The sequence below is a fragment of the Salvelinus alpinus genome, chromosome 11, assembly GCF_045679555.1.
Source record: "Salvelinus alpinus chromosome 11, SLU_Salpinus.1, whole genome shotgun sequence".
Lineage (NCBI taxonomy): Eukaryota > Metazoa > Chordata > Actinopteri > Salmoniformes > Salmonidae > Salvelinus > Salvelinus alpinus.
The window spans coordinates 15,740,825-15,753,266 of record NC_092096.1 but is presented as its reverse complement, the minus strand read 5'-3'; the positions used below and the strand labels follow the sequence as shown (position 1 = coordinate 15,753,266).

Below are 12,442 nucleotides of genomic sequence, written 5' to 3'. Positions count from 1 at the left end.
CAATATGTAGCTAGCAAGCTAACTACACCTAGCTATCTAACTACACCTGTCCTTGCAGAAACCTTCTTGTTGTTCACTTATTCACGACACAGAACAGAACTTCCGGCGCCGAACAGGATGGCTGCCTCGCTTCGCGTTCCTTGGAAAATATGCAGTATTTTGTTTTTCTATGTGTTATTTCTTACATTGGTACCCCGGGTGATCTTAAGTTTCATTACATACAGCCGGGAGGAACTACTGAATATACGATTAACGTCAACTAACCACCCTTCCTACCAGGAATATGACTTTCCCGAAACGGATCCAGTGTCTTGCCTTCCACCCAATACAATGGACCTGATCCCAGCCGGCGAAGCTACACGACGCCGAAAAAGGGGCAAACGTAGCGGTCTCCTGGTCAGGCTTCGGAGACGAGCACATCGCGCTCCACTCCCTAGCATACTACTCGCCAATGTCCAGTCTCTTGAGAATAAGGTCGATGAAATCCGAGCACGGGTAACATTCGAGAGAGACATCAGGGATTGCAACGTGCTCTGCTTCACGGAAACATGGCTAACTGAAAAGACGCTAACGGAGTCGGTGCAGCCAGCTGGTTTCTTCACGCATCGCGCAGACAGAAACATACATCTTTCTGGTAAGAAGAGGGGCGGGGGGGTATGCCTCATGATTAACGAGACGTGGTGTGACCATCATAACAACACTCAGGAACTAAAGTCATTCTGTTCACCTGATCTAGAACTCCTCACAATCAAATGTAGACCGCATTATCTACCAAGGGAATTCACTTCGGTCATAATCACAGCCGTATATATTCCCCCCCAAGCAGACACATCGATGGCCCTGAACGAACTCTATCTGACTCTCTGTAAACTGGAAACCACACACCCTGAGGCTGCATTCATCGTAGCTGGGGATTTTAACAAGGCTAATCTAAAAACAAAACTCCCTAAATTCTATCAGCACATCGATTGTCCGACCAGGGCTGGCAGAACTCTGGACCATTGTTATACTAACTTCCGCGACGCATATAAGGCCCTCCCCCGCCCTCCTTTCGGAAAAGCTGACCACGACTCCATTTTGTTGATTCCAGCCTACAAACAGAAATTAAAACTACAAGCTCCCGCGCTCAGGTCTGTTCAACGCTGGTCCGACCAATCTGAATCCACGCTTCAAGACTGCTTTGATCACGCGGATTGGAATATGTTCCGCACGGCGTCCAACAACAACAATGATGAATATGCAGATTCGGTGAGCGAGTTCATTAGGAAGTGCATTGACGATGTCGTACCCAGAGCAACGATTAAAACATTCCCAAACCAGAAACCGTGGATTAACGGCAGCATTCGCGTGAAACTGAAAGCGCGAACCACTGCTTTTAACCAGGGCAAGGTGACCGGAAACATGACCGAATACACACAGTGTAGCTATTCTCTCCGCAAGGCTATCAAACAGGCTAAGTCCCAGTACAGAGACAAAATTGAATCGCAATTCAACAGCTCAGACACAAGGGGTATGTGGCAGGGTCTACAGTCTATCACGGATTACAAAAAGAAAAGCAGCCCCGTTGCGGATCAGGATGTCTTGCTCCCAGACAGGCTAAATACCTTTTTTGCCCGCTTTGAGGATAATACAGTGCCACTGACACGGCCCACTACCAAAACCTGCGGGCTCTCCTTCACTGCAGCCGAGGTGAGTAAAACATTTAAACGTGTTAACCCTCGCAAGGCTGCAGGCCCAGACGGCATTCCCAGCCGCGTCCTCAGAGCATGCGCAGACCAGCTGGCTGGTGTGTTTACGGACATATTCAATCAATCCTTAGCCCAGTCTGCTGTTCCCACATGCTTCAAGAGGGCCACCATTGTTCCTGTTCCCAAGAAAGCTAAGGTAACTGAGCTAAACGACTACCGCCCCGTAGCACTCACTTCCGTCATCATGAAGTGCTTTGAGAGACTAGTCAAGGACCATATCACCTCCACCCTACCGGACACCCTAGACCCACTCCAATTTGCTTACCGACCCAATAGGTCCACAGACGACGCAATCGCAACCACACTGCACACTGCCCTAACCCATCTGGACAAGAGGAATACCTATGTGAGAATGCTGTTCATCGACTACAGCTCAGCATTCAACACCATAGTACCCTCCAAACTCGTCATCAAGCTCGAGACCCTGGGCCTCGACCCTGCCCTGTGCAACTGGGTCCTGGACTTCCTGACGGGCCGCCCCCAGGTGGTGAGGGTAGGTAACAACATCTCCACCCCGCTGATCCTCAACACTGGGGCCCCACAAGGGTGCGTTCTGAGCCCTCTCCTGTACTCCCTGTTCACCCACGACTGCGTGGCCATGCACGCCTCCAACTCAATCATCAAGTTTGCGGACGACACTACAGTGGTAGGCTTGATTACCAACAACGACGAGACGGCCTACAGGGAGGAGGTGAGGGCCCTCGGAGTGTGGTGTCAGGAAAATAACCTCACACTCAACGTCAACAAAACAAAGGAGATGATTGTGGACTTCAGGAAACAGCAGAGGGAGCTCCCCCCTATCCACATCGACGGGTCAGTAGTGGAGAAGGTGGAAAGTTTTAAGTTCCTCGGTGTACACATCACGGACAAATTGAATTGGTCCACCCACACAGACAGCGTTGTGAAGAAGGTGCAGCAGCGCCTCTTCAACCTCAGGAGGCTGAAGAAATTCGGCTTGTCACCAAAAGCACTCACAAACTTCTACAGATGCACAATCGAGAGCATCCTGTCGGGCTGTATCACCGCCTGGTACGACAACTGCTCCGCCCACAACCGTAAGGCTCTCCAGAGGGTAGTGAGGTCTGCAGAACGCACCACCGGGGGCAAACTACCTGCCCTCCAGGACACCTACACCACCCGATGTCACAGGAAGGCCATAAAGATCATCAAGGACAACAACCACCCAAGCCACTGCCTGTTCACCCCGCTATCATCCAGAAGGCGAGGTCAGTACAGGTGCATCAAAGCAGGGACCGAGAGACTGAAAAACAGCTTCTATCTCAAGGCCATCAGACTGTTAAACAGCCACCACTAACATTTAGCGGCCGCTGCCAACATACTGACTCAACTCCAGCCACTTTAAAAATGGGAATTGATGGAAATTATGTAAAAATGTACCACTAGCCACTTTAAACAATGCCACTTAATATAATGTTTACATACCCTACATTACCCATCTCATATGTATATGTATATACTGTACTCTATATCATCTACTGCATCTTGCCATCTTATGTAATACATGTACCACTAGCCACTTTAAACTATGCCACTTTATGTTTACATACCCTACAGTACTCATCTCATATGTATATACCGTACTCTATACCATCTACTGCATCTTGCCATGCCGTTCTGTACCACCACTCATTCATATATCTTTATGTACATATTCTTTATCCCTTTACACTTGTGTGTGTGTATAAGGTAGTAGTTGTGGAATTGTTAGGTTAGATTACTTGTTGGTTATTACTGCATTGTCGGAACTAGAAGCACAAGCATTTCGCTACACTCGCATTAACATCTGCTAACCATGTGTATGTGACTAATAAAATTTGATTTGATTTGATTTGATTTGACCTAGCAGAGACTTGTAGATGACCTGGAGCCAGTGTGTTTGGCGACGAGAGTAAAGCGAGGGCCAGCCAACGAGAGCGTACAGGTCGCAGTGTTGGGTAGTATATGGGGCTTTGGTGACAAAACGGATGGCACTGTGATGGACCGCATCCAATTTGTTGAGTAGAGTGTTGGAGGCTATTTTATAAATGATGTCGCCGGATCGTTTGGTCAGTTTTACGAGGGTATGTTTGGCAGCATGAGTGAAGGATGCTTTGTTGCAAAATAGGAAGCCTATTCTATATTTAATTTTGGATTGGAGATGATTAATGTGAGTCTGGAAGGAGAGTTTACAGTCTAAACAGACACCTAGGTATTTGTAGTTATCCACATATTCTAAGTCAGAGCCGTCCAGAGTAGTGATGCTGGACGGGTATTTTATATACTGTATTTTTAAATCAACCAAATGGATTGAACACGTTAAGCAACAAAAAGTTATCACGGAATTCTGAAAAATAAAACATCATTTGGGGGGAAAATAACAATTTCATAGGGCCCTGTTAGTGTTTATCTCAATGCGTTGTCTCCCAGGCAGGTGTTGACAATGTGTCTTCCTTATTTTAGAATGAGATAGCATATGGGGGCAGCAGGTAGCCTAGAGCGTTGGGCCATTAACCAAAAGGTTGCTGGATCGAATCCGTACTGCCAACAAGCAGCAAGGCAGTTCACCAACTCTTCCCCCATTGGCTGTCATTGTAAATAAGAATTTGTTCTTAACTGACTTGCCTAGTTAAATAAAGGTTACACAAGTAATAACATGTTAAAGCTTATGTATACACAAAAAATTAATTGATTTTTTTCTTATTTCCGTAGGGATCAGGCTGCATTCAAGTACAAATACGTGGCATCCACAACATTGTGAGTGCCAAAATGGCAAAGACCTTCTCATATTGATATAAGATGTCGTTCAGGCCCTTCCTGTGAAGGACTTCAAAGAATGATGGCCAGCCCTGTTTGAGCCCACTCAGGTACAAAATACAGCTGAATGAAAATAGTCAATGTTGGTAAAATAATTATATTAATTTAAATATTTTGTGTTGTCTTGACCTAATTTTCTAATCTACAATTATACAGTTGAAGTCGGAAGTTTACATACATTTAGGTTGGAGTCATTAAAACTCATTTTTCAACCACTCCCCAAATTTCTTGTTAACATACGATTAAAGATAAACTTCTCCTTATTGCAACCAATGATTGTCTATATAGCTGTACCATGATATTTGCATTGCTACTAAGTAAACCTCTAATTGGTCCCCACTATTCCACCCGCTAAAAGCCCTCCTCATCCCGAGTTGGGATGTCATCCCAATGCCCGGCAGACCACCCCCGACCCCCCTCCGTATCCCATAGCCCTGAAAAGACTGGTATCCGTCCTTGGAAAAGAGCACACAGTGCCATTTACAGAACAGAAGTAGATCAACCGCCAAATGCATTTTCATCGCCCTCACCTCGATTTGTATTATATATTGCCATCAAAAAATATATTTATTTTTTAAATACTGTTTATTTTTTTTCTATAATTAGCTATTAATATTTGTAGTAATGTAGGCAATTTATGCAAAGGATTTTACCTCTCACCAGTCTCGCCATTACCAAAATTACATTATTGCAAGCAATTATTATATTAGCAAATAATTATTGTGAATCATCCTATATTGTCCCTAACATCTTTTACTCCTTCGCAACAGTTGTGGGATATGTTGGGGTTCGTTCCTGGTCAATCATTGGTGAAATTAGCATTCAGACAATATTTTTAAGTAAATCAAACATTCATTTATTAACAATTGCAGACAGAAGTTGACAACAGGAACATAGCACTCATGTTTCCGAGTAAGTTCTGCAAAATAGAAAAGGGCCCAAGTTCTTTTATTAAACCCGAAGTCCAGCCTTAGTGATGTCTCTACCTACGTCATTACCTTCTACTCATGAGACCAAGCCCATGCATCCACAGCTATACATACATAGTTTCAGTGTTATCTGAAGGCTCAGCAGTAAATGTCCACTCCCCAAGTTGATTTATAGTGGAATGTCTGACTAGTCTCTGATCTCTTTCACTCCCTGGGGAGTTCTGTGTCTATGCATCTCTTTTATCTTTTAAGATAATTTATTTTATTAAAGAAATGTTCCCCATGATAGGATCATAAATAAATGAAATGTATAATTTATTTGAAAACACTGTTCCACCATGATAGGACAATAAATAAATAAGACGTATAATTTATTATAAAAAGTATATCCATCATCTGAACAACATTGAAAGCTCTCACACCCCCGCTCACAGCAATACATTGGTTCTGGGATATGCAATCATTTCCTTTCTCACTCGACGCCACACTTTCCCAAACATAAGAAAAACACACACCCCACCATCCACACATACTGTGCCTTCTGTTGACTGAGTTTTTATCTTCACCATGTTGAATTAGTGCTTTTGTGTTCCAATTAGTTATATTTGAAGATATATAGAAAAGCCATATTTGTTATTGTATTATTACAATCCATAACCGGGCTAGAATTGTGTTTCATTATTTTCCTCATCTATAAGAACTTTAATTTTTATAATAGCCATGGAGTAGTCTTTGTGTCTCTGAACAACTGGTTATCAATATATAGTTTATCGACGACGAGAGCTACTCGTTTCCCTTTTCATCTATTTTCCTTTAATAGGATACAGAACTAGACGCCGTTCTGCAATTTCCTTCGGGAACTGGTCATTCATGCCAATTTTGGTCTTTTAACCAGTCTTTTAAACATTATTTAATCTTTATAGGAAGCAAATTTGTCAACGATTGGGCGTTCATACCTCTGCCCTCTGTCTGAAGCAGTGTACACGTTCGACTTGGATTTTGTCCATAACTTGGCGTGGAATCTGAAGCGCTGTAAGGAGGAACTCTGTAACTACAGATTCAGGAACTTCTCCTTTCTCTTGGATACCTGTAAGTAGCAGATTCTCTCTCATGGATCTAGTCTGTATGTCAAGTAAGGCTTCGCTCAGAACGATGTTCTCCTTTTTAAGTTCATTCACTTCAGTTTCAATCTTATTGACTGTCCCTTTTAGCTTGTTCCTTATTCACTAATTCAAGTATACCCAGTTTGTCATTTATTGATTTTAACAGATCGGTTTCGACCTTTACCATTCCCGGTGGTGAAAATATTAAATCGTCTGTGTCTAGAAGAGTCACGTTTTTGTTTTGAAATAGGTTCCGCTGTCTTACACTCCGTCATGTTTGAGTGTTGCTTTTTTTAGTAATATTTGTCGATACATTTCTCTAGTCTTAACATTTGTTTTGTGTTATTATCCAGATTGAAGGTTATCACCCACCAGATTGTGTAGTGCTAATATTTAGTCTAACTTGCCGATATTGAATATTACGTTTTTATCTTGAGGTGCTCTACATAACTACGTTCAGTCCGTCATTACCTGTCTCAGTCCCGCCCTTACCTGTCTCCTACCACTGTATAAAGCTTTGCACACTCTTGGAATTCTCTCAACCAGCTTCATGAGGTAGTCACCTGGAATGCATTTTAATTAAGAGGTGTGCCTTTTTAAAAGTACATTTCTTTCCTTAATGCGTTTTAGCCAATCAGTTGTGTTGTGACAAGGTAGGATTGGTATACAGAAGATAGCCCTATTTGGTAAAAGACCAAGTCCATATTATGTCAAGAACAGCTCAAATATGCAAAGAGAAACAACAGTCCATCATTACTTTAAGACATGAAGGTCAGTCAATACAGAACATTTCAAGAACTTTGAAAGTTTCTTCAAGTGCAGTGGCAAAATCCATTGAGCGCTATGATGAAACTGGCTCTCATGAGGACCGTCACAGGAAAGGAAGACCCAGAGTTCCCTCTGCTGCAAAGGTTAATTTCATTAGAATTACCAGCCTCAGAAATCTGCAATTAACTGCACCTCAGATTGCAGCACAAATAAATGCTTCAGAGTTCAAGTAACAGACACATCTCAACATCAACTCTTCAGAGGAGACTGTGTGAATCAGGCCATCATGGTTGAATTGCTGCAAAGAAACCACTACTAAAGGACACCAATAAGAAGAGACTTTCTTGGGCCAAGAAACACGAGCAATGCACATTAGACCGGTGGAAATCTGTCCTTTGGTCTGATGGGTCCAAATTTGAGATTTTTGGTTCCAACCGTTGTGTCTTTGTGAGACGCAGAGTAGGTGAACGGATGATCTCTTCATGTGTGGTTCTCACCGTGAAGCATGGAGGAGGAAGTGTGATGGTGTGGGGGAGCTTTGCTGGTGACACTGTCAGTGATTTATTTAGAATTCAAGGCACACTTAACCAGCAGCGTTACGCCATCCCATCTGGTTTGCGCTTAGTGGGACTGTCAACAGAACAATAACCCAACACACCTCCAGGCTGTGAAAGGGCTATTTGACCAAGAAGGAGAGTGATGGAATGCTGCATCAGATGACCTGACCTCCACAATCACACAACCTCAACTTAATTGAGATGGTTTGGGATGAGCTGGACCGCAGGAAAAGCAGCCAGGAAGTGCTCATTATATTTGGGAACTTCTTCAAGACTGTTGGAAAAGCATTCCAGGTGACTACCTCATGATGCTGGTTGAGAGAATGCCAAGATTGTGCGAAGCTGTCATCAAGGCTAAGGGTGGCTACTTTGAAGAATCAAAAGTATAAAATATGTTTTGATTTGTTTACCAGTTTTTTTTTGGTTACTACATGATTCCAAATGTGTTATTTCATAGTTTTCATAGTTATTTCATGTGATGGGTGGACCAAGAAGAAGGGCAAGAAAGGTTAGCACTTCTCCTTGTGCAATAACACGTTTTCATTATACCACTGGCTGTAACTGTGTGTGTTAACTATTGATTACAGGAACATGCCAAGGAGTGTGGAGGAGCATCGCAGATCTACCCGTCTGTCTCTTTCTTCCTCACCTGTCTCACTGCCTCCATGCTGGTCTTCCGATGACAGACAGCTACCTAGCCTGAACCCCGCCCCCCTCTGATTCGGAATCTCCCTGGAATGTTCCAGAATGCCTGAACTTAGCATGCCTGCTGCTGTTTGCATTATCTTCATCAATCAATATGACTTAAGTTATGATATTGATCATTTTGGCTGATGGACTGAGAGGAATAAGCTGTTGACTGACTCCATGCTTGATGACTTTACAATCACAGAGAGCTGTTGACTGACTCCATGCTTGATGACTTTACAATCACAGAGAGCTGTTGACTGACTCCATGCTTGTTGAGTTTACAATCACAGAGAACTGTTGACTGACTCCATGCTCGATGACTTTCAAACACAACCACCAAAGTTGTGCTTCTTTGGACAACCGTTCTAAAACCATGAAAGGGCTTTTTGGTTTCTTCTTCTTTAGTGTCTTATTAGAGAACTTTGGTTGAAGGAACAACATTACTATGTGATGGACTACTAGGTGAAACAGTCATTCTGTTAGAAGGAACAACGTTACAATGTGATGGACTACTAGGTGAAACAGTCACTCAAAACTCCAAAGATAGTATTTTCTTCAACGCTTTTGTTTTTATTTCTGTAATATTTCAGGGAAATGTAAAGACAAGCTCCTGGACAGTAACAGGATTATAGTCTTTCTGAGACACTGTCATCATAGAGATCTAGTAGTTTATTTAGATTAGGGTTGGGGTCAATTCCTTTACAATTCAGGAAGTAAACTGAAAGTCCAATTCCAATTTTCTTCAATGCCTCTCTATGAGAAAATGTCAGTTTACTTCCTGAATTGACTGTATTGACATTGAATTGACCCCAACACTGATCTAGAGATAAGAGAGACTGTAGTCCTCTTGGGGGAGTACAGGTGATGGGACGAGAGGTAGGGTGCAGTGGTCCTCTTGGGGGAGTAGTGGTGATGGGATGGGAGGCAGGGTGCAGCGGTCCTCTTTGGGGAGTAGTGGGGAGGGGAGGCAGGGTGCAGCGGTCCTCTTGGAGTGTCTCTTCGGGAAGTAGAGGTGAGGGTGGTAGAGGACAGCCCAGTTTGATCACTGGAGGTTCTCTTGCTACAGAGATGGTCTATAGAAGCCTTTTAGTAGCTGACATTCCTAACCTCAACTGAGAGGGTCTCTGTCCCTATGATGGCCCTGTTGGTATCCACTCTGTCTCTCTGTGTGTGTCCTGTTCTTCGCTGTCAGGGACAAAGGGGGGATGTTGTGGAAATTGAGGGGAGTGGGTTTAGTAGTCTTTTGGCAGCATGACCCTGCGGCCCCCCCATGAAATGACATAAGGTGATCTTCCTTCTGAAAGGAATGTTGTCCAGGGCCTCCACTGCCACCATCTTGTTGCCCCTGCCGCTGCTCTCCTGGTCGTACATGGGGCACATGTAGGCGGTTCTCCTCAGGGCGTAGATGTCCACCTCGTCCTCGTCGTCCCACGGCTGGTAGGGCTGCTGGGAGGGAACGGCCGACTTGACCAGACGGGGCCTCATCATGGCCAGCTCTAGGTCACGGGGGATATGCCTCAGGCCCAGGCTAGACCTCTGGACTCTGACTCCTTAAAATTACATTACATCAGGTTACATTCATTTATTAGTCATTAATTTATGAATGGTTAAAAACAGGAAAATCACCTTCCTGGTCGTACATCAGCATAAACATACATTATACAATATTGACAATATATTCAATAGACAAAATGTGTCATTGCACAAAGTGAAGTGCTAACCTTTTTTTCTCTTCTTGGTCCTTTCATCCCAGGCATTGGCACTGACAAGGGACACGTTTCCCTGGCCCAGGGAGGGCAGCAGTTTTAGCCGGGGGTCCACCGGGGGTTTGGGGACCTTCTTTGGAGGAGGAGCATCCCTCTGGGCTCTCCTGGCCAGCAGGGGTCCTGTCTGGACGAAGGCCTCAGGCCTGATGATGTCCTTGGGTGGGCTGCTGGTCCCTCTGGCAGCCTCCTCTGGCTGAGCAGCTTTCGGCATGGAGAGAACAAACACATTGTTGCTGAAGCTGCATGAATCTGAAAGGGCCAGCTCCTCCAGGGTCAGAGGGCAGGTAGGACGGGACTCAGGCTGGACCAGGTCCACAGTGCTGGTAGTGATGCTCACAGAACTGGTAGGTTGGGACTCAAGCATAATGGGACAAACAGGATTACTGGCCCTACCTTTTCTCCTAGTGGTGCGCCGAGGTTTGCTAGGCCTCCCCTCAGGTCTGGAAGGCTGTACGTCAGGTTGGACCAGGCCAACGGGGCTAACAGGCCGTCTATTGGGGGGCCGAGGGTTGCTTGGCCTCCCCTCAGGTTTGGAAGGCTGTACATCGTGCTGGACCAGGCCAACGGGGCTAACAGGCCGTCTAGTGGGGCGCCGAGGGTTGCTATGCTTCCCCTCAGGTTTGGAAGGCTGTAAGTCAGGCTGGACCAGGCCAACGGGGCTAACAGGTCGTCTAGCGGGGCGCCGAGGGTTGCTAGGCTTCCCCTCAGGTCTTGATGGCTGTAAGTCAGGCTGGACCAGACCAACGGGGCTAACAGGCCGTCTAGTGGGGCGTCGAGGGTTGCTAGGCCTCGCATCAGGTCTAGTGATGCTGACAGGGATTCTAGGTATCACCTCATGCTGGTGCAGGCTCTCTGGGCTGCTGGGCCGGGAGTCAGGTAGAAGCTTGTAGTTCTTCAGAACCTCAGTGAAGGAGAGCTCCTTGTTGCGCCTGCGTCTGTTGGTTTTGGCAGGCAGCTGGGAGCTGCTGCTGTTAAACCAACCGGGAGACTCACGACATCCATCCTGGACAGGAACTAGGGACTGGAGGTCTCTCCTCTTTCTGTGGGCCTCTTGGGCCAGATTTCATCAGAATGGGGAGCCCGAGGTACAACATGCAGGGAGGGGAACGCTGAGGGCCTGAAAGAGGAGGCCATCACTGGGGCCTGGCTGACTCCTTCTCTCTCCAGCAGCACTCTGTTAGAAGGACAGAGTAGCGGAACACCGGTGGACCTTGGTCCTCCAGACCCATTCAGGTTGGGCCTCCTATTCATCATTCACTGGTCTGCAGTATTCTAATCAGAATGCTCCTTCTAGTCTTGAATACTTGGAATAGGAAGTGGCTTTCAGCACAATTAAAATCTATAAAAAGAGCCACAGAAACATCTTTGTTTAGTATTTGGGGAGGTGTTTTTCAGGCTATTACTGTCTCTTATTTAATTTCATCAAATTCAGTTCTGAGTTGAAATAATTGTTTGGGACAAGATATTCTTTAAAATTTAACAACTTTATTCAATTATTCATGCCTAATAGCCTAGCTATAACTGGTGCTCAATAAAACTGTCTATCCCCTCATCTATCCGATAAACAGGCAGACAGGCGTACTTACCGTTCACCTTGTAGTTCAATCAGCTAATGATCCTTCATTTCACTAGTGGCAGCTTGTTTGATCATTACGTCATCAGAGGCATTTTGTATTGTGACTATCACGGCTTCTAGGAGTAGTGGGTGGAGGAGTCAGGCGCAGAGAGCAGAGTTAGTTCAAACGTGGGTCTTTATTCCAGGAACAGAGTAACGGTCACGCCAAACACAAGGGCGCATAAATAACCAAGTCCAACAAACAGGACGAAACCGTCTGGAAAAAGGAATCCACATAAATCCACACACATGAACAGAAAAACAAGGCCGCACAAAAGCAGGCGGGCATACCGGGTTTAAATAGCACAAAACCCAAACAAACAGGTGATACTAATCAGACAAAACTAACTGAAACAGAAAAGGGGATTGGTGGCAGCTAGTAGGCTGGCGAGCGCCGCCCGAACAGGAAGAGGAACCATCTTCGGCGGGATTCGTGACAGTGACACAACAAT

At 45.1% G+C, this 12,442-nt stretch overlaps 1 protein-coding gene and 1 long non-coding RNA gene across 4 annotated transcripts in view; one reads left to right on the top strand and one right to left on the bottom strand.

The window, feature by feature from the left end:
• Window positions 1-12,442, bottom strand: part of LOC139533617 (mucin-19-like) — a 61,812-nt gene that overhangs the window by 19,727 nt on the left and 29,643 nt on the right. The window lies entirely within an intron of this gene.
• Window positions 6,423-12,256, top strand: LOC139533616 (uncharacterized). Its single transcript, XR_011666827.1, has 2 exons — window positions 6,423-6,580; window positions 8,507-12,256. It is a non-coding gene; the product is annotated as an uncharacterized lncRNA (long non-coding RNA).